This window comes from Trachypithecus francoisi, unplaced genomic scaffold (assembly GCF_009764315.1).
Source record: "Trachypithecus francoisi isolate TF-2019V2 unplaced genomic scaffold, Tfra_2.0 Lachesis_group13, whole genome shotgun sequence".
Taxonomy (NCBI): Eukaryota; Metazoa; Chordata; class Mammalia; order Primates; family Cercopithecidae; genus Trachypithecus; species Trachypithecus francoisi.
Genome location: NW_022681458.1, coordinates 83027487 through 83050265, shown reverse-complemented (window position 1 = coordinate 83050265; position 22779 = coordinate 83027487). Strand labels below are relative to the sequence as shown.

The window sequence follows — 22779 nt, the reverse complement described above, 5'->3', positions numbered from 1 at the left end:
GTTAGGAAAAGAAGAAGTCAAATTGTCCCTGTTTGCAGATGACATGATTGTATATTTAGAAAACCCCATTGTCTCAGCCCAAAATCTCCTTAAGCTGATAAGCAACTTCAGCAAAGTCTCAGGATACAAAATTAATGTGCAAAAATCACAAGCATCTTATACACCAGTAACAGACAAGCAGAGAGCCAAATCAGGAATGAACTTCCATTCACAATTGCTTCAAAGAGAATAAAATACCTAGGAATCCAGCTTACAAGGGATGTAAAGGACCTCTTCAAGGAGAACTACAACCACTGCTCAGTGAAATCAAAGAGGACACAAACAAATGGAAGAACATACCATGCTCATGGATAGGAAGAATCAAATCGTGAAAATGGCCATACTGCCCAAGGTTATTTATAGATTCAATGCCATCCCCATCAAGCTACCAATGACTTTCTTCACAGAATTGGAAAAAAATGCTTTAAAGTTCATATGGAACCAAAAAGAGCCCGCATTGCCAAGACAATCCTAAGTCAAAAGGACAAAGCTGGAGGCGTCACGCTACCTGACTTCAAACTATACTACAAGGCTACAGTAACCAAAACAGCATGGTACTGGTACCACAACAGAGATATAGACCAATGGAACAGAACAGAGTCCTCAGAAATAATACCACACATCTACAGCCATCTGATCTTTGACAAACCTGAGAGAAACAAGAAATGGGGAAAGGATTCCCTATTTAATAAATGGTGCTGGGAAAATTGGCTAGCCATAAGTAGAAAGCTGAAACTGGATCCTTTCCTTACCCCTTATACGAAAATTAATTCAAGATGGATTAGAGACTTAAATGTTAGACCTAATACCATAAAAACCCTAGAAGAAAATCTAGGTAGTACCATTCAGGACATAGGCATGGGCAAGGACTTCATGTCTAAAACACCAAAAGCAACGGCAGCAAAAGCAAAAATTGACACATGGGATCTAATTAAACTAAAGAGCTTTTGCACAGCTAAAGAAACTACCATCAGAGTGAACAGGCAACCTACAGAATGGGAGAAAATTTTTGCAACCTACTCATCTGACAAAGGGCTAATATCCAGAATCTACAAAGAACTCAAACAAATATACAAGAAAAAAAAACAACCCCATCAAAAAGTGGGCAAAGGATATGAACAGACATTTCTCAAAAGAAGACATCCATACAGCCAACAGACACATGAAAAAATGCTCATCATCACTCACCATCAGAGAAATGCAAATCAAAACCACAATGAGATACCATCTCACACCAGTTAGAATGGCAATCATTAAGAAGTCAGGAAACAACAGGTGTTGGAGAGGATGTGGAGAATAGGAACACTTTTACACTGTTGGTGGGATTGTAAACTAGTTCAACCATTATGGAAAACAGTATGGCGATTCCTCAAGGATCTAGAACTAGATGTACCATATGACCCAGCCATCCCACTACTGGGGATATACCCAAAGGATTATAAATTACTCTACTACAAAGACACATGCACACGTATGTTTATTGCGGCACTATTCACAATAGCAAAGACTTGGAATCAACCCAAATGTCCATCTGTGACAGACTGGATTAAGAAAATGTGGCACATATACACCATGGAATACTATGCAGCCATCAAAAAGGATGAGTTTGCGTCCTTTGTAGGGACATGGATGCAGCTGGAAACCATCATTCTTAGCAAACTATCACAAGAGAGAAAACCAAACACCGCATGTTCTCACTCATAGGTGGGAACTGAACAATGAGATCACTTGGACTCGGGAAGGGGAACATCACACACTGGGGCCTATCATGGGGAGGGGGGAGGAGGGAGGGATTGCATTGGGGAGTTATACATGATATAAACGTCATGCACATGTACCCTAGAACTTAAAGTATAATAAAAATAAATAAATAAATAAAAAATAAAAAAATAAAAAAAATAAAAAAAAAGAAAAGTAGGTTCTTATATTTTTCAAAATTGAAGCATAATTTACATATCATAAAATTCACCCATATGTTTTAAAGTGTTGTGTCTCCCTCCCCAACTAAATTCATGTGTAGAAGTCCTAACACCTCCACTACCTCAGAATGTGATTGTATTTGGAGACGGGACCCTTAAAGAGACAAGTAAGGTAAAATGTCATGTATGTCCTAATTCAATATGACTGGTGTCCTTATAAGAGGAGGTTAGGACACAGACAACACACAGACCAAGGGGTGATCATGTGAGGCCACAGGGAAGTTAGCCATTTACAAGCCAAGAAAGAGGCCTGAGAATGAAAACAACCCTTTAGACATTTTGACTGTGGACTTCTAGACTCCATACGGTGAGAAAATACATTTCTGTTGCTCAAGCCACCAGCCTGTAGTATTATTTGTTATGATAGCCCTAGCAAACAAATACATAAAATATATAATCCAGTGGCTTTTAGTATATTCACAAGCTCATAAAACAAATACCACTATCTAGTTGCAGTACATTTTCATCACCTCAAAAAGAAACCCTATACTCGTTAGCAGTCACTCCTACCTCCTGCCTTTCCCAGTACCTGGGAACCACTTATCTGTTTTCTAGCTCTATGGATTTGCCTATTCTGGACATTGATATAAATGGAATAATACAATATGTGACCCTCTATGTTTGGCTCCCATATCTAATGATAATGTTTTCAAGGTTCATCCATGTTGCAGCATGCAGCAGAACTTCATTCCTTTTTAAGGCTAAATAATATTCCACTGGATGGATATACCACATTTTGTTTATCCATTCATCCATTGTTGCACATTTGGGTTGTTTCCACATTTTGGCTATTATGATATGAACATTTGGGTATAGGGTTGTGACATGTGTTTTCAGTCCTCCTTAGTATATAGTTAGTAATGATATTGCTGAGTCATATGGTAACTATAATTAAACTTTTGAGGACTGCTAAACTGCTTTCTGAAATAGCTGTGCCATTTTCCATTCCTACCAGCAATATATGAAGGTACCAATTTTCTATATCCTCATCAACATTTGTTACTTTTTTATTGTAGCCATACTAGTGTGTGTGAAGAAATATTTCCCTTGTGGTTTTGATTTACATTTCCCTAATGACTGCGGAGGCTGAGCATACATTTATTGTCTATTTTTTATGCATTTATTGGCTATTTTTATATCTTCTTTAGAAAAATACCTATTTAAATCCTTTGCCAATTTTACAATAATTGTAACCTATTTTACAATTAGATTATTTGTGTTTTTATTGTTGAGTTTTAAGAGGTTCTTTATTCTGGATACAGGTGCCTTGTCATATATAGGATTTACAACCTTTTTCTCACATTCTATGTATTGTCTTTTCACCTGCTTGATGGTATCCTTTGAAGCAAAAGGTTTTTGTTTGTTTTACTTTGAGGTCCAATTTATCTAGTTTTCTTTGGTTGCTTATACTTGAAGGTGTCATATCTAAAAAAAAAACCACTAGTAAGTCCGAGGTCAAGAATACTTACATGTAATATTCACATTACAATTTTTTCTACAAGTTGTACAGTTTTAGTACTTAAAGCTAGATCTTTAATCCATTTTAAATGAATTTTTGTGCATGGTGTGAGGTAGCAGTCCAACTTCATTCTCTGCATGTCAATTTCCATTTATCCCAGCATAATTTGTTAGAGAGGTTTTTCTTCCCCCATTGAATTATCTTGGCATTCTTGAAGAAAATGAATTGACCATAAATATAAGGGTCTAGTTATAAAGTCTCAGTTCTATTCTATTGATCTACATATCTTTTTTTTTTTTTTTTTTTTTTGAGACGGAGTCTCACTCTGTTGCCCAGGCTTGAGTGCAGTGGCGTGATCTTGGCTGATTGCAACCTCTGCCTCCAGGGTTCAAGTGATTCTCCTGTCACAGCCTCCTGAGTAGCTAGGAATACAGACACGCATGCCACCATGCCTGGCTGAGTTTTTTTGTTTTCATTTGTTTTAGTAGAGACAGGGTTTCATCATGCTGGTCAGACTGGTCTTGAACTCTTGACCTCATGTGATTCCCCAGCCTCGGCCTCCCAAAGTGCTGGGATTACAAGTATGAGCCACCACACCTAGTCTATATATCTATCTTTATGCCTGTGTTTCTTAGGAGGGGGTTATAGGTATTTTCATTAAATGAACCTCATTTCCTATTATTTTACCTTCATTTTCTATTTTCTTTCAAAATTATTTATATAGTTAAAGGTCCTGTCACTTTTTTTCTATGAACAGGACTGGCTGTTTGAAATAGTTTACAAGATTCCTAGTTTAAAAATGACTTCTGCTTTTAGTAAAGTATGGTTTCTTCATTAGTTGGATTTGGGGGCAAGGCAGTGTGAGATCTGTCCTCCAATTAAAAAATATTTTTCTGTCTTGCAGGATCCTAAATTTTCCCCTTCTATTTTTCTTAACTGTTTAGTTTTCAGTTCAACTCTTCCTTTTTTACCCTCTTCTCCCCTAATGAGTGCCTTTCCAAAACTACCTTTTTGAGTCCCATATATACTTGTAAGTCCCTTCCCTGTAGGCTCCTCTGATCTATCAGTACTTCTTAGGAGGAAATTCTTCTGGAAATGTCTTTAGATGAATATCTTAAGCCTGTCACTAGCTTTTCTTCTCCTCTGCAGTTTTTCCCAGATCACCCTTGCTTTTCACCACAGCTTGTACAAAGGCATGAATAATGGCTGGCTAGGACTTAGTATGTATTTTTCTACTTACAGATAATTTGAAGTTGGAACATTCTCTGCATTCTAATATTAACATATGGTTATGTGTAGTTTTTTTTTTTCAGACGGAGTCTTGCTCTGTCACCCAGGCTGGAGTGCAGTAGTGCTCGGCTCACTGCAACCTCTGCCTCCGAGGTTCAAGTGATTCTCCTGCCTCAGTCTCCCAAGTAGCTGTGACTACAGGCGCATGCCACCATGCTTGGCTAATTGTTGTATTTTTGTAGAGATAGGATTTCACCATATTGGTCAGGCTGGTCTTGAACTCCTGACCTCAGATGATCCACTCACCTCGGCCTCCCAAAGTGCTGGGATTACAGGTGTGAGTCACTGTGTCCAGCCTGGTTATGTGTAGTTTTATGTGTTCATCTTTATAGTTTTTCGGAGGATGTGTGAGGATTTTCAGAGTAATGCATTTGCCATTACTTTAGTTCCCCAGTCAATCTTTTAATAGTTTTGTAAATATTTTGTCTGCTTGTTTTTTCTGGATAAAGAATTGTCAGGTTTTTAATGGTCTGGGATATGTCTATTCTAGTATTGCAATGGTAATACTGCTTAAGGATAATATTGAAATTGGCTAATCTTAATTGACTCATTGGTTAATATATACTAAGATAAATTCTTCCAAAAGATACTATACTCCTACCATAACAAACAATTCATAAATTATGTGATATCAGAAATTACAACAGAAAAAAACACTGTTCACTAAAATACAAAATAATGTAAAAGTCTTTTATGCAAAAGGAGCTACTTGCTTTTGTTTAGGGGCTCTCTCCACTAGGACAATCATTTTTATATTTAAACAGTCAAATTCAATAAATAAGTAGTTTATTACCCTGGCTATATGAAAACAGTATTTGAATCACAGTCTATATCAATTTTGGCTTTTTTTGCACCTTGCTTACCAGAAGAGAATCTATGTAACTTAATGATCATGATATTAAAAACAAAATATTGAATGAAATCACTAACTTCTTAAATATAAATATCTTACATATATTTATACTTAGAGGATTTTACCTTGGAATACTCATTTTAATAAAGACATCTCTTTAAACTGCCATGATAATATTTTTATTGCCAAGTTTATTCTTGGAGGTACAATATTATTTCTTAGCATTACACTGATCTTATTTTATATGGGGGTTAAAGTTGAGTAGCGGAAATTTGGAACTACTCAGGTTCCATCAGTTAAATACTATGTGATCTTAGGTAAGTAACTTTGCCTCCCTCAGCTTTTGTTTTTTCATATGAAATATGTGATTAATTTAACAATACCTATTATTAGAGATTTTTTGAAAGGTTTAGTGTTTGTAAAATACTTTGAGTATCAGAATGAAAAGACTCCATTGCAAATTACTAACAATTATAAATTTGCCCAGTACATATTAGCATGCTAATCACCAATGCTAGAAGTTTCATTGCAGTACCTTACAAGTTTAAGAGTTTTCCACAAATCTACTCTCTCTACTTAGTATAAAAATATTTTACTAGGCCAAGCATAGTGACTCATGCCTGTAATCCCAACACTTTGGGATGCTGAGGTGGGAGGATTGCTTGAGTCCATGAGTTTGACACCAGCCGGGGCAATATAGCAAGACCCCATCTCTACAAAAAATAAAAAATTAGCTGGGCATGGTAGCACGCACCTATGGTCCCAGTTACTCAGATGACTTGAGCCCAGGAGTTTGAGGCTGCAGTGAGCTGTGACTGCACCATTGCACTCCAGCCTGGGCAACAGAGCAAGACCCTGTCCCCCACCTTTCCACAAAAAAAAAAAAAAAAAAAAGAGAATGTTTAGCCCTTTCTAGTAAGTACTATATATTATATAGTATTGCAAACTGCCTACTTTTTCTCAATATAAAAATATTTTAATATGTACTGCTACTTCATGTATTAAGAATGTTTAGCCTTTCTCATATTTTTATAAAATAGTGAGCTGACTTTAATAATCCCCTAAATCAAAGCTTTTTTCTCAATGCTTCTTAGGAGTTAAAAATCTGACTATTCATTTTATAATTTTAACCAAAGCAATAATAATTTTAAAATTTCTAATAGTTATAAATATTTCTCACATAATTGAATAGTAACTTGAACTGAACATTTTTTAGCAACAAGACAGTATTTACTCTATCTGTCCAAAACATATTAGTACCAGATAATTACTACTTCACTTCTTTAAGCAATTTAAAACACAAAAAACTACAGCAACGTGTCTGCTCATTACTTCAACATTTATTGAGTGCCTATAGCTTGCAAGAACTGTCTTCTGGTAATCCTGGATATCAGAAGTAGCATGTGGTAACAGAGCAAGGAATATAGGGTAGTAGCCGACATACCCAGTATCCTCAGTGGGGCTCAGAACATACAACTGAGGACAGTCTCAACCTCCCCTGTAAAATTGTGATATACTTTCCTTGGAAGTTTTTGGATTGTATAGAAAATCAATATTTAGGTTGGTCCAAGCACATCAACACTTATTAAAAAGCTCCAGGGTCAGGCACAGTGGCTCAAGCTTATAATCCCAACACTTGGGGAGGCCAAGATGAGAGGATTATTTTAGGCCAGGAGTTTGAGACAAGCCTGGGCAACACAGTGAGACCCCATCTTTTTCTAAAAAATGAGCTGAGTGTGGTGGTGCACGCCTGTAGTCCTAGGTACTTAGGAAGCTGAGTCAGGAGGATCACTCGAGTCCAGGAGTTTGAGGTTGCAGTGAACTATGATCACACCACTGGACTCCAGCCTAGGCGACAGAGCAAGATCCTGTCTCTTAGAGGGAAAAAAAAAAGAGCTGGGGTTAGAAACTAAATGAATTTTCAAAGTTTATTCTTCATAGAGCTTACAATAAATCAGTGGAAAAATGCTGTTCAATATTTTGCCTCAGCACTTTGATTAATCAGTCACTCCTAATGTTGCTTCTTACTTCTTTCTACCCACCTGAATCCCACCCTTTTCTGGGCCCAGTTGTAAAGCCACATCCACAAAACCTACAATATATTTTATTCACTCTTAATTACGATGAATTTTATCAACTCACAACTCCTAGAATTTTATTTATCTATGCTGCTTATCTGCAATGTTCTGGAGTCTGGGAAGTCCAACATCAAGGTGCCAGTTGGACTGGTATCTGGTAAGAGCTACTCTCTGCTTTCAAGACAGCATTTTGTTGCTGCTTCCTCTAGAGAAGAGGTATGTTGTCTCCTAACATGACAGAAAAGACAGTGAACCCACTCCCCTCAAGCCCTTTTTCAAGGGCCCTAATCCCATCCATGAAGGCTCTGCCCTTATGACTCAATCACCTCACAAGTGCTGCAGCTCTTAACTATCATATTGGTAGTATTATAATACTATTTAAGAATTATGGAGGACATTCAGACCACAGAACTTCACTAATAGCAGACTTAGAATTTACAAAACAATTACAGTTGTCCCTTATTATAGGGGGGAAGTAGTTCCACGACCTCCAGTGGATATCAAAATCTATGAATGCTCAAGTCTCCTATATAAAATGGTGTACTATGTGTATATAACCTACGTAATCCTCCTGTATACTTTAAATCATCTCTAGATTACTTATAATATCTAATACAATGTAAATGCTATGTAAAAGTTGTTATACTGCTTCTTAATTTGTATTATTTTTTATTACTGTTTTTTGTTTGTTTGCTTGTTTTTGAGACAAGAGTTTTGCCCCCATCGCCCAGGCAGGAGTGCAGTGGCGTGATCTCAGCTCACTGCAACCTCCGCCTCCAGGGTTCCAGTGATTCTTCTGCCTCAGCCTGTCGAGTAGCTGGGACTACAGGCGTACGCCACAGCTGACTTTTTTTTTTTTTTTTTTTTTTTGAGACGGAGTCTCGCTCGGTCGCCCAGGCTGGAGTGCAGTGGCCGGATCTCAGCTCACTGCAAGCTCCGCCTCCCGGGTTTACGCCATTCTCCTGCCTCAGCCTCCCGAGTAGCTGGGACTACAGGCGCCCGCCACCTCACCCGGCTAGTTTTTTGTCTTTTTTGTTAGTAGAGACGGGGTTTCACCATGTTGGCCAGGATCGTCTCAATCTCCTGACCTCGTGATCTGCCCGTCTCGGCCTCCCAAAGTGCTGGGATTATAGGCTTGAGTCACTGCGCCCGGCCTCCGGCTGACTTTTATATTTTTTTGTAGAGAGGGGGTTTCACCATATTGGCCAGACTGGTCTCAAACTCCTGACCTCGTGATCCGCCCACCCAAAGTGTTGGGATTACAGGCGTGAGCCACCATGTCCTGCCCTGTATTGTTGTTTCTTATTGCTTTTTTCCTCGATATTTATTGATAGATGGTTGGTTGAATCCAAGGATGTGGAACACGCAGATGAATTCTATCTAACTTAAGTTCCATTTAGTAGAATCTTTTTACACTAATGGGCAAGACAAATAATTTCTCAATTTCAGAGTGATATCTCGTTTTTATGAGAGAAAGATGTTCAAGTAAACTTTGTATTAAATTCCTAGTTGTTACACAGATTAAATACGTAATTTAATCATGCTTAACATTAGAGCAAATTTAATTGGCAAACACATTTTTCATTAAAGAAAAATATTACAAAATTTCATTTTACTGTACTAAATAGAAGAATGCTTGGTCTCCCATAAAAACTACAGAATAAAATTTATTTCTAATCAATGGCAATAAAAAGTTTTAATATATTCTATAAATGAAACATCAATGTCACTAAAAAGACACATTTATTGTAAAATACAATTTGTACATACGATTTCAAGCAAGAATTTTAAAATAAAGTGTTACAGACACAAACAGAACCTGTTCTTTTTTTTATTTTTCCTCTTCTCATTAATTTCTGTAAATAATAATGAAGGCTACTCTAATGTATTTCTTGATTTTTAATAAGAGCATATCGTCTCATTCTTAAGCATTGAGGGTCTATATCATTTCTTTTTTTTTAAATAGAGGAAACTTACTCATCTCTATGGATTGATGGATGCTAAATTCAAACTTTAAAAAAATTCAGGGAAAAGAGGGAAATGTTCTGTTACACCTAATTAAAAATGTATGATGTATTTTTAAGTCATATTTGTAGTTTTAAAATTTGACTTCATATTTTAGTCTTACTTATGTATATATAATACATAATGTACATTTTATAATATATTTTAATGTTTTATATCGTATATTTTTATAACACAATATATTTTATAATACATTATATATTTTGTATGTATATATTTTTTGAAACAGTCTTGCTCTGTCGCCCAGGATGGAGTGCAGTGGCGTGATCTTGGCTCACTGCAACCTCCACCTCCCAAGTTCCAGTAATTCTCCTGCCTTAGCCTCCTGAGTACGAAGGACTACAGGCGCACACCATCATGCCCAGCTAATTTTTGTATTTTTAGTAGAGAAAGAGTTTCACCATGTTGGCCAGGCTGGTCTTGAACTCCTGACCTCAGAATTGCCTGCCTCAGCCTCCCAAAGTGCTGGAATTATAGACATGAGCCACTGTGCCTGGCCATTTTCTATTTTATATCCACATTTACCTTGATTTTTGTAGATTTTTTCATTACATATCTGTGCTAATTTTGTTCTGACAAAGTTTAAATTCTACAGTTGGTTCTGCTAGCAAAAACCAAAAACTTCTAAGCAAGATGTAAAAGCTTCTATTCAATGTGTAAGAGTTGTTTTTCTCCCATTTTGGTTGATTAAAAAGCAAAGTGTTATCATATTTTTAGTTCTTTCTATACATTTTTCTTTTAATCAGAATTAATGGTAATCATGTCTATGTAGCTTTCTTCTAAGCACAGACAAGAGTAAACACTAGCTGTTTTCATTTCTGGATATTATCAAGAATTATTAAAATTTAACTTAAAAATTCTTTACCCAGACTTTGAAAAGACAGATTTTCATCTGCCCAATTAATTTTTAATGCTACCATTTAATTAATGACTTATTAATACATCCCATTAAAGTCTTGACATAAAACTTTACAAAAAATTTTTTATTTTAATAGTCCTCTAATTTGATTATCGGTAATAACAAAATAGATTGATCCGGAAAGTATTTGGTTATTAACACAAGAAAGTGAAGCCTAATGCAAAACAGTCATATCATTATGTTTATAAAACTGTTACAGGGCTTACAAGGAAATAAAATATTCATTAAAATGGTTTTTTACATTTTCATTCCTATCTTAGGATCCCAGTATGCAAAAACGTGTTTAAAACTTTCTTTCTTTTGGCCGGGTGCAGTGGCTCACACCTGTAATCCCAGCACTTTGGGAGGCTGAGGCGAGCAGATCACGAGGTCAGGAGATCGAGACCATCCTCGCTAACACAGTGAAACCTCGTCTCTACTAAAAACACAAAAAATTAGCTAGGCGTGGTGGCAGGCGCCTGTAGTCCCAGCTACTCGGGAGGGAGGCTGAGGCAGGAGAATGGCATGAACCCGGGAGGAGGAGCTTGCAGTGAGCAGAGATTGCGCCACTGCACTCCAGCCTGGGCTACAGAGTGAGACTCTGTCTCAAATTTTAAAAAAACTTTATTTTTTTGAGATGGAGTCTCACTCTGTTGCCCAGGCTAGAGTGCAGTGGTGCAATCTCTACTTACTACAACCTCCACTTCCTGGGTTCAAGCAATTCTCCCTGCCTCAGATTTCCAAGTAGCTTGGATTATAGGCTCCTGCCACCATACCCAGCTAATTTTTGTATTTTGTTTTAGTAGAGATAGGATTTCACCATGTTGGCCAGGCTGGTCTTGAACTCCTGACCTCAAGTAATCTGTCCGCCTCAGCCTCCCAAAGTGCTGAGATTATAGGCGTGAGCCGCTGCGCCCAGCCAAAACTTTCCATTTAAGTAACTATTTGTGATGAACATAAGTTTAAAAAATACCTTAATAAATGGACTTTAAAACAATGAAATAATCACATCCACCCCCCGCCCCTGCAAAAGAAAAAGCTTTCCCACAAATGTAGGCAAAATTAATCCTATGCAAACAAACAAAAAAAGTGCTGAGTTACATAGCCTCTAAAAACATAATTAAAATTCAATTTTGGGCCAGGTGTGGTGGCTTGCGCCTGTAATCCCAGCACTTTGGAAGGCTGAAGTGAGCAGATTGCTTGACTTCCCTGGAGGTCAAGACCAGCCTTGGCAACATAGCGAAACCCTGTCACTAAAGAAAATACAAAAGTCAGTCTGTAGTCCCAGCTACTTGGAAGGCTGAGGTGATAGGCTCTCTTGAGCCCAGGAGGTCCAGGCTAGAGTGAGTAGTGATCATGCCACTGTACTCCAGCCTGGGCAACAAAACAAGACCCTGTCTCAAAAAAAAAAAAAAGAAAGAAAGAAAAATTTGAAAAGTGCAGAGGTCTCAGCTTCAAAGATAACAATATTCAAACCACAACAATCAACCATTACCACCAACATGCTTATGTGCCATGCTAAAGTTAAGACTTACAAACATAAATATAAGATAAATATTTTAAGTGTGTTACCACTCCCATACCATTTTATGATGATGTAACAGAAAAATATGCAGGATTTCTTCTATACTGTCCTTGGTATAAATGGCATGCTTGCTGTCAAGAGCATTGAAGCTCCATGGTGAGAAACTTAGAATGAACTCTGGGATAAAAAATAGGGTTATTTGAGAAACTAGTTAAGTAGTACATATGTTGTATGTATATAGTTTTTAAATTATTAATATGCAAAAGTACAGATGAGGTGTTTCTAAATAACTGGAGTATATGTATTCAATGGCTTTATCCAACTGCTAAGAAAGTGAAACAGGAATAGTGGGAAAAATAAGTTAACATCATTCCTAGGCATGCTGGTTGTATAACATACACTGTATAATGCAAAATCAGTTAGGTGTATTGGGTGATTCTGGAGGACACAGTTACCATTTCCTTCCTTCCTCCCTCCCTCCCTTCCTCTCTCACTCGCTCTCTCTTTTTTTTCTTTATTTTTGAGATGGAGTTTCGCTCTTGTTGCCCAGGCTGGAGTGCAAAGGCACGATCTCGGCTCACTGCAACCTCCACCTCCCAGGTTCAAGTGATTCTCCTGCCTCGGCCTCCCGAGTAGCTAAGATTACAGGTGTGCACCACCACGCCCAGCTAATTTCAGATTTTTAGTAGAGATGGGTTTCAATATGTTGGCCAGGCTGGTCTCAAACTCCTGAATTCAGGTGATCCACCCGCCTCAGCTTCCCCAAGTGCTGGGATTATAGGCGTGAGCCACCACGTCTGGCCTTTACTTATTTATTTATTTATTTATTTTTTGAGACGGATCTTGCTCCATTGCCCAGGCTGGAGTGCAGTGGTGCATTCTCGGCTCACTGCAAGCTCCATCTCCTGGGTTCTTGCCATTCTCCTGCCTCAGCCTCCCAAGTAGCTGGGACTACAGGCACCTGCCACCACGCCCAGATAATTTTTTGTATTTTTAACAGAGACGGGGTTTTACCATGTTAGCCAGGATGGTCTCGATCTCCTGTCCTCGTGATCCACCCGCCTCGGCCTCCCAAAGTACTAGGATTATAGGCGTGAGCCATCGCTCCCAGTCTCATCCAGTCTTTTTTGTTTTGTTTTGTTTTTGGAGACAAGGTCTTGCTCTGTCGCCCAGGATGCCAGGCTGGGGTGCAGTGGCACAATCTCAGCTCACAGAAACTTTTGCCTCCTCGGCTCAAGCAATTCTCCTGCCTAAGCCCCCTAAGTAGATTTGACTACAGGTGTGTGCCTCACGTCTGGCTAATTTTTTTATTTTTTTGTAGAGATGGGGTGTCACTGTGTAGCCCAGGCTGGTCTTAAACTCCAGGCTCAAGTGGTCTGCCCACCTTAGCCTCCCAAAGTGCTGGGATTATAGGTGTGAGCTACCACGTCTAGCCTAGTTACCACTTCTTATAAATGAACAAGTAGGTGACAGAAAAACAGAACAGTATTAATAAATGAGAAAGATTCAAAAGATAGGTAAACAATATTTCGTTTTCTGAGTAGTTTAACATTTATAGTTCTGAATAGTTTAGTTTTCAGAATAGAAAACCCAGAAGCATATTCAGCATAAATTTAAAAATTCAATATATGACAAAGGTGGTCTTTCTAATTACAGAGAAAAGAATGGATTATTTAGGAATGCTACTGGCACACCTGGCTATCTACTGAGAATAAAATAAAATTAGATCCTATTACCTTATTCCATATACAAAAATGATATTTTTTTTTTTTTTGAGGCGGAGTCTCGCTCTGTCGCCCAGACTGGAGTGCAGTGGCCGGATCTCAGCTCACTGCAAGCTCCGCCTCCCGGGTTTACGCCATTCTCCTGCCTCAGCCTCCCGAGCAGCTGGGACTACAGGCGCCCGCCACCTCGCCCGGCTAGTTTTTGTATTTTTAGTAGAGACGGGGTTTCACCGTGTTAGCCAGGATGGTCTCGATCTCCTGACCTCGTGATCCGCCCGTCTCGGCCTCCCAAAGTGCTGGGATTACAGGCTTGAGCCACCGCGCCCGGCCAAAAATGATATTTTTTAAGATGTAAGAGATCAATTGAGAATAATTAAGCACGATCTGGAATATGTAGGATGCTTCATGATAATATCAAGGGATAAGTAAGATTTTTTAAGCCAAACTGGAAACCTATAACTTATTCAAGAAATCATTGACACATTTTACCATATAAACCTATCTATGGCAAAAAATACATGTAAAATCAATAGAAATGAAAAAAAACACTGTGAAAGCAGCATAGTGATAATATCTATTACAAATCAAAAGCAAAGGCTAAACAACTAAATATCAATAGGGATTTAGAGAAAAGGTACTATAGAATGAAAAAACTTAGATGAAGATGCATGCTTAAATTTGATTTCATTTTATAAATGGTAAAAAAAAAACTCCATCAATACCAGTATTTCTGTAAACATATATGACACACACACACACACACACACACACACACACTCTTTTATGATTGTGTGACCATGCAGAAAATAAGGTGGGAAGATACATAGTAGTTCGTCAACATGAGCTGCAAAGGATGTTTGTGCAGTAGTAGATAGAGGCAGAAGAGCCAAATTAAAAAGGAAAAGAAAAAGGCAAGGAAAAGGTGAAAAACGGAAAAGAGAAGGACTACACTAAAATAGTAGGTATGATACAATCACATACAAAGCTTTTTATAAAATTGTACACATATGTGGACATGAAAAAAAATTTAAGGCCGGGCGCGGTGGCTCAAGCCTGTAATCCCAGCACTTTGGGAGGCCGAGACGGGCGGATCACGAGGTCAGGAGATCGAGACCATCCTGGCTAACACGGTGAAACCCCGTCTCTACTAAAAATACAAAAAACTAGCCGGGCGAAGTGGCGGGCGCCTGTAGTCCCAGCTACTCCGGAGGCTGAGGCAGGAGAATGGCGTAAACCCAGGAGGCGGAGCTTGCAGTGAGCTGAGATCCGGCCACTGCACTCCAGCCCGGGCGACAGCGCAAGACTCCGTCTCAAAAAAAAAAAAAAAAAAAAAAAAAAAAAAAACAATTTAAGATAAAACAGGATGCTGCCTAACTTGGCAGAAGGAATGCTCAAGCAATTTATATCAGTATCCCCTTCTGCTTCCAATCTCAAAAAAATGTAATCTGAAGTGGTCATGGAGGCCAAGCATAGTCTTTGATTATTATAATTCTGAAGTTCGTGTGTGTCTGTGTGTGTGTGTGTGTGTGTGTGCGCACATGCACGCGCACGTGCACATTTGGCTGAACTCTATTACAGGCACAGAGGTTAGTTCAATTTGGTTTTATGGTCTACTCCAGAGGTCAGCAAACTTTCTGTACTAAATATTTTAGGATTTCTAAGTCATACCATCTCTGTCACAACTACTAAACTATTGTCATTGTAGGATGAAAGCAGTTAAACTGTGATGGTTAATTTTATATGACAGCTTGGCAAGGCTAGAGTACCCAGTTACTTAAGTAGCATTAATCTGGGCTGCTGTGAAGGTATTTTGTAGAAGTGGTTAATAGCTATAATCTGTAGACTTTTTTTTTTTTTTTTTTTTTTTTTTTTGAGACGGAGTCTGGCTCTGCCGCCCAGGCTGGAGTGCAGTGGCCGGATCTCAGCTCACTGCAAGCTCCACCTCCCGGGTTCACGCCATTCTCCTGCCTCAGCCTCCTGAGTAGCTGGGACTACAGGCGCCCGCCACCTCGCCCGGCTAATTTTTTTTGTATTTTTTAGTAGAGACGGGGTTTCACCGTGTTAGCCAGGATGGTCTCGATCTCCTGACCTCGTGATCCGCCCGTCTCGGCCTCCCAAAGTGCTGGGATTACAGGCTTGAGCCACCGCGCCCGGCCAATATAATCTGTAGACTTTAAAGAGATTACTCTTGATAATGTTGATGGGACTCATCCAATCAGCCTTAAGAGCAAAAACTGAAGTTTCCTAGAAAAGAAATCCTGCCTTAAGAATGCAGCATCAACTCTGGTCTTAGTTTCCAGCCTGTGAACCTGCCCTACAAATTTCAAACTTGTCAGCTTCCACAATTACGTGAGCTAATTCCTTAAAATAAACATCTTCACAGACAGATAATGTATTGTATACTATCGTTCTGTTTCTCTGGAGAACCCTACTGTATAATATGCAACAACAGACAATACATAATCTAACGGGCATGCCTGTGTTCCAATAAAAGTATTTAAAATAACAGGTAGTGGGCTACATTTGGCCCGTTTACCACAGTTTTCCAACTCCTGGTTTTATCAATAATAAAAAAATAAGGCTGGGCATGGTGGATCACACCTATAATCACAGCACTTTGGGAGGCCAAGGCAGGAGGATCATGAGAGGCCAGGAGTTCAAGACCACCCTGAGCAACATACTGAGACCTCATCTCTATTAAAAACAATAATAAAGTATAGCTGTTGGCCGGGTGCGGTGGCTCATGCCTGTAATCCCAGCACTTTGGGAGGCCAAGCACTTTGGGAGGATCACCTTAGGTCAGGAGTTTGAGACCAGTCTGGCCAACATGGTGAAACCCCATCTCTACTAAAAATAGAAAAATTAGCCTGGCATGATGGCAGGCGCCTGTAATCTGAGTTACTCGGGAGGCTGAGGCAGGAGAACTGCTTGAACCTGGGAGGCAGAGGCTGCAGTGAGCCGAGATTGAGCCACTGCATTCCAGCCTGGGAGACAAGAGTGAGACTCTGTCTCCAAAATAAATAAATAAATAAAATAAAATAAAATATAGCTGTTAACTGGATGTGGTACTGATGCCTGTAATTCCAGCACTTTGGGAGGCTGGGGAGGGAGGATCACTTGAGGCTTGGAATTCAGGACCAGCCTGGGCAGCAAAAAATTTAAAAACAACTAGCCCCACACAGTGGTGGCACACCTGTAGTCACAGCCACTCAGGAGGCTGAGGCAGGAGGACAGCTTTAGCCTAGAAGTTTGAGGCTGCAGTGAACTATGATGGTACTACCATGCACTCCAGCCTGAGAAATGGAATGAGGACTCATGTACTTAAAAACATGAATAAAATGTATCTGCTTTTCTTAAGCATTCTATATATTTCAGACAGTGTGCAAGGTTTGAATTCCAAGTGTTCCACAAATTAGGGATTATTCCTGGTGAGGCCAGATATTCTAGAGCAACTAAAAGCAGGAATGATCTTTCTAGAAGCAGTGAGATCTAGACTGTAAGCTTAGATGTAAGAGAGATTTCTCAGAGAGGGTTTCAAGATAGTACTCTCTTTATGTGTTTTAATATCCTTTTATTTATTTATTTATTTATTTAGAGACAGAGTCTGTCACCCAAGCCTGAATGCAGTGACATGATCACCGCTCACTGCAAGCCTCAACTTCCTGGGTTCAAGCAATCCTCCTTCCTCAGCCTCCCAAGTAGCTGGGATTACAGGCATGCACCAATGCACACAAGGCTAATTTTTAAAATTTTTTTGTAGAGATGGGGCCTTGCTTTGTTGCCCAAGCTGGTCTCAAGCATCCTCCTGACTCAGCCTCTCAAAGTCCTAGGATTATAGGCTTGAACCACTACATCTCGCCTCTATATTCTTTTAAATATTGGCTTGGAGAATTGAAAGCTTTTGATGCTAATCCAGCAGAAATCAACCAACAGAATGTTTTGGATATTCATGTATTAAATGTGGCAACTTTAAATAAAACTTGATGTGGGGAAAATAAAAATGTATAAAGGCACTAAATCAAGAGTTTATTATTTTTGTTATGAAAGGAATTCCTTACATCAAAGACTTAAAACAATGGACCTTTAAGTAATATATCCCTTAGAAGTCCTCATGACATTTTGGGCTGGATAAAAAAATAAAAAAAAAAAAGAAGCAGGGATCCTCGGCCAGGCATGGTGGCTGACGCCTGTAATCAGCACACTGGGAGGCCGAGGTAGGCGGATCACCTGAACAAGTTATTCTCAGGCAGGTAGACAGTAGAACGATAGTTACCAGAGGCTGCGAAGGTTATGTGTGTGGTGGGGGGTGGGGACAAAAAGAAGATGGTTAATGGGTACAAATATAAAGTTGGATAAAAGGAGTAAGTTCTAATGTTTGATAGTATAGTGACTATGGTTAACAACATCATATTGTATTATTTCAAAATAGCTAGAAGGGAAGACTTGAAATACTACCAACATAGAAGTCATAAATGCTCTAGATGATGGTTATCCTAAATACCTTGACTTGATCATTACACATTCTATGTATGTAACAAAATATCCCATGTACCCCATAAATATATAAAAATACTATGTATCAATAAAATTATATGATTTGCAAAAGGCAAATGTAACCACATCTTTTCAATGTACCACCATTTATGCAAAGTAAAGGATATCTCTACAACTGCCCTTACCAAAGAGAAGCTTTTTAGAAAGTTAGGTTGTGGGATGAATAAAAGAGGGGAAAACAAGAACTTTGAAATTCAGTATCTGAACGAGCATTCCAAGCTATCAGGCGGAAGAAATACTCAAAACCTAAGAGTAAAGGGCTGAATGACCATGGGTAAATGACAGACAAGTTTATAAAATAATAGGGGAAAAATTAGTAATAGTCAGTAAGATGCTAACTTAGAGAAGAAGCCAAGTTCAAAAATGAAAACTAAGATGAGTGGTGAGGGCAAGTGGTGAACAAAGATATTTAGATACAGAAAGGTACGTCAGAGTCAATCATAAAGGATAAAAAGTTTAGCAAGGAAAGGTCAAGTGGGAGAACTCTGTGGATAAAAGGCAAACATGGTGTCTAGATTGTCTGGAACAGTTCTGACTTCAAACACTTGCCTGTCAAATCACTTTGTAATGATTTTTAGTTAAGAAACTATGGTCATTTTCCATGACCATGTTTTACCTATTCACATCCATAGTTCCTAGCAAAATGTCTTTTTTTTTTTTTTTTTGAGATGGAGTTTCACTCTGCCACTCAGGCTGGAGTACAGTGGTGTGATCTCGGCTCACTGCAACTTCCGCCTCTTGGGTTCGAGCGATTCTCCTGCCTCAGCCTCCCAAGTAGGGGGGACTATAGGTGCCTGCCACCACACCCGGCTAATTTTTTGTATTTTTAGTAGAGACAGGGTTTCACCATGTTAGCCAGGATGGTCTCTATCTCCTGACCTCATGATCCACCCACCTTGGCCTCCCAAAGTGTTGGGATTACAGGCGTGAGCCATCACGCCCGGCTGCAAAATGTCTTTACCGTAGCAAAATCTCAATAATTATCACTCACGATAATTACCTGAATGCTAAAATCAGAGAGAGTACATTAAAAAGAAACACAATAACCATTCTTAAATAATAAAAACATATTCATCAGTGGTCTTTATTTACTAGCACTAATAAAAAATCAGAAGTTCTGTTTAGCCTATGAAATTGGTGTCATACTCACTTCATAATATCATCAGTGCTGGGTGGAGACAAAGCCATAATCTGCCACAATCTGCACCATCCTTGCCAGGTTTGGGAGTTCTGTAGAGTAGTTACCACTGCCAGGTCTGACTGCCATAACTCAGGAAGAGGGTGCAGTCATTTCTCTTAGTATAATCTTGAGAAGATGTCTAAGGGACCTATGTAATATTAAGTCACAGAAAGAGAAAATATTATTGGTAGTTTAGACATGGAATGTAATAGCTTACAATTATGGAATGCTTACTGTGTTTCAGGAACTGACGCATTATCTCATCTAAACAACCCTATAGGGCATGGGTGCTGTTATTAATCCCGTTTTACAGGAAACCTAGGTTTCGCAAGATTAAGGAATTGCTTGAGATAACAAAGGTAGTAAGAGGCAGGGCTGGAATTTGAATCCATATAGTCTGGTTCTTCAGGGTGTATACATCCCTGTATCTATAAACACAATAATGCAGGGGGACTCGAACAGGCTGGAAAAAAATTATTTTTCTTTAAAGGGTAAATTAATTTCCTCAAAAGTAATCTCTGTTCACTTTACTCCATACCAGATGCTTATTTTCATTTCATATCCTAAAAGTTAGATTGGCACTTACATGCCAACTTAAAATACTAAACTTTAAATCTTTAAAATTTATAGTATTTTAGAATTTATCATAGTGAAACATGTACAGTCGTTTGTCCCCAGGACAGTAAAATAAGGATAGTGATTGATACTCCATTCCCTTCTGATGTGATGACAAATACATAGAAACACTGTGTTTCATTTATTGGAATTATTTGGATCCAAAGGATAGCTTTTAATACCCTAACAAAATAGGGCTTTAAAAAAAACCAAGTGCCTTTCAGTATTCTTCCAAGTTTCAATAACTGATCTTTTCCCTTAAAGAACTTTTGATTCATTATTCCAAATCAACATATCATCCAAATATTTCCACATATTTAGATGTAGCTTTTCCCTAAACTATTTCCTTTTATTTATTGGAAATAAGTACTCATTTACATCTTAGTTTGCCACATTTACAGTTCTTTGAAAGTTTCATCTAATATTCACCAGACCATTCACCTCACAATTTTCCTCCCTCTTTCTAAATAGGTGAATTTGTTTACTGCAAAATCGATGGCTAAGCTATTAAAGGTTACTATCACGATTTTAAACTACATGATCACCATCACCAAGATTTACTTACCACAAGGAAATTATCACAAGGTTGGACAAACAGGCTCCAACTCTTAAGGGAAAGAGCTTGCAGTCAGATCACACAGGGAAGGCAGGGAAGCAAGCAGGGAAGGGTAGGTCGGAAAAGGCAGTGCTTGATTCAATTCAACATTCAGTGCGCCACTTACCAAGCGCCAGAAAAAGAAAAAAAAGCCAACGAACTGGGCGTTATTTCGAGCACGGGGCCCTGCAGGTTGGCCTGTGGGCGGGGACCCGGCGCCCGGGAGGGAAGGGGCTGGCTCTGAGACGCTAGCCGGGCGGGGACAGCCACCCAGAGCCGGGCCTCCAGCGCCCGACGCCCGCACACTCGCCAGCCCAGCTGCCGGTACGCCAGCCAGCCAGCCGCTGCCGCTTACCAGTGGCGCCTCGCTGACTCCCCGGGGGCAGCTCTTCAACGGTTCCCGCAGTCAGAGCACCACCCCGCGGTGGGGTACCTCCAGCCCTCCGGCAGCTCTCAGTCTCCTCAGCTCCGCCACTCTCGCGAGAAGCCAGGAAGTCCGCGAAGTGGGGGGAGGAGGAGCAGGGAGGGGCACTTAACGGTGGCGGCTGGTTCTGCGCCGGATCCGGGAGAGGGGCGGGCGCCATTGTGCTTCGCTGCGGACTGCTTTTCCTCAGTTACAGGCCTAGAACTCCAAGGAGGAAGGCGGCGGTGCGGGTCGCTGCGAGCAGGACGCGCACTGGTCAGTGCCGGCTCAGGAGCCGGGGTAATGAGCTGCGGAGTTCGTTCTTCGTCCCGGGAGCTAGTTCGGGACCAGGCCGCGAGTGGGGGAGGGGAGGAAACGAAGAGGCCTGGGGACGCGGAGGCCGCTTCCTCTCAGGATGAGGTGGAGGAGCTTGGTCCGGGGCCACCGGTGCGAAGGGGGTCACTCCACAGGCCTCCTCTGCCAGGGGCCTTTTGTCGGATGGTGGAGTTTGTGGCGGGTGGAGGGGACAGATAGTGTGTCTTCCTCAGGAACGTGTGGTGGGTGAGGGGAAGAGGCCTGAGCCCTCTTTTGGCGCGGGGCGGCCTCCCCTTGGGCCGCGGGGCGGGGGGGTGGGGGGGTCCTCGGAGCCCTGGGGGCCGCGGGCGTCGCGCGTGAGCTCGCGGGTGAGCGCGGGGCAAAGGTGGGCAGGGCTCCGGCTCGGCCAGCCCGGCCTCGAGTCTAAGTGACTTCGGCAGCGCCTTAGATGCGGCCAAGATTGTCTTATTGGTAACGTCAGTTTTTGAATATCGTGACGCCCTGAGAGTTGTTTTTGTGTTGTGGTGAATTGTGGGTTCTGCAACTCAAAGTAGGTGTTTGTATTAAAAATGGACCTGTTGGCCTAAGAAGTAAAAATATGGAAGGCGCTGGTAGTAGGAAACTCCCTCATTTTGGTGAAACTGCGTATTGAAGATGAATGTGTCCACCCACTCACCCCAAAATGCTGCACTTAATACTTTTTCCCAAGTACCAAAGTAAATATATTGGGAAAGTCTCTATCTAGGTAATAAATTCGTCACGACTAATGTTGTTTGGTATTATTAGTTAAATGTGTCAAAACTGAATTTGGCGAGGTTTTTTCCCCTATTTTGTACGATTGATTAGATATTTTTCTGGTTGCGTATTATTTTAAATCTCCACGTTTCTGTCCAGAACCAAGATGTAGGGTTAAAGATGAATTTTCGATTTAAAAATCCAATAGTGTACAATTATTAAGAAGGAACACATGTAGTGTAACTAGATCTTTTTCTTGAGGTAGCAAAAAGTTTGTTTGAGAAATGAGGTCAGTATAATATTTTTATTTAACAGCTCTATAGCATTTCGGGAGACAGGACTGGTGCATGAGGCAGTAGCACCAGACTCAGAAGACCTGGGTTTGAGTCTTGATTTTTGCCGTAGTTGTTTATGTTCATGAGATTGTCTCAGAAACATGGCAGTTCATTTCTAGAGAGGATAAATTTGCTGAGGTGGTGTGTGGAGCAGTCACTGGGGGAACATAATACTAA

The 22779-nt window shown here is 40.0% G+C and overlaps 1 protein-coding gene and 1 long non-coding RNA gene across 16 annotated transcripts in view; one reads left to right on the top strand and one right to left on the bottom strand.

Moving 5' to 3' along the window:
* Window positions 1-1957: 1957 nt before the first annotated feature.
* On the bottom strand, window positions 1958-21316 carry LOC117094964. 6 transcript variants are annotated; one of them, XR_004441755.1, is made up of 4 exons: window positions 21170-21306; window positions 19575-19752; window positions 12205-12323; window positions 1958-3443 (listed from the first exon to the last, which is right to left on the bottom strand). It is a non-coding gene; the product is annotated as an uncharacterized LOC117094964 (long non-coding RNA). The 6 variants fall into 6 exon arrangements; XR_004441754.1 differs by lacking the exon at window positions 1958-3443 and adding an exon at window positions 7442-7494; XR_004441753.1 differs by lacking the exon at window positions 12205-12323 and having other exon boundaries at window positions 3340-3443; window positions 20785-21316.
* MARCHF7 (membrane associated ring-CH-type finger 7) overlaps window positions 21313-22779 on the top strand; it is a 64632-nt gene continuing 63165 nt past the window's right edge. For 8 of the 10 annotated variants that reach the window (XR_004441751.1, XR_004441750.1, XR_004441749.1 and 5 more), the window contains exon 1: window positions 21313-21517. The gene's annotated coding sequence lies outside the window, so the exon portion shown is untranslated. The remainder of the gene's footprint in view (window positions 21518-22779) is intronic. The other 2 variants (XM_033231344.1, XM_033231342.1) reach the window with 2 other exon arrangements.